Source organism: Emiliania huxleyi (assembly GCF_000372725.1).
Source record: "Emiliania huxleyi CCMP1516 chromosome Unknown EMIHUscaffold_134, whole genome shotgun sequence".
NCBI lineage: Eukaryota > Haptophyta > Isochrysidales > Noelaerhabdaceae > Emiliania > Emiliania huxleyi.
Genome location: NW_005201249.1, coordinates 192,898 through 193,162, shown reverse-complemented (window position 1 = coordinate 193,162; position 265 = coordinate 192,898).

Below are 265 nucleotides of genomic sequence, written 5' to 3'. Positions count from 1 at the left end.
CATCGAGTTGAGATAGAGAAAGCTGTCCTCGTGGTTGTAGCCGCCCACAGCGTACAGCTTGCCGTCGAGCACCGCTGCGCCTGGACCGTGCCGCCCCTTCGCCATCGGCGCCACAACCTCCCATGCGTTTGTAGTCGGATCGTACGTCTCCACCGATGGCCCGTTGGAGTCGCCGCCCACAGCGTACAGCTTGCCGGCGGCGAGGGCAAGACCAAAAGTGTCTCGCGCCGTCAGCAATGGCGCCACCGCCTCCCACGCATTCGTA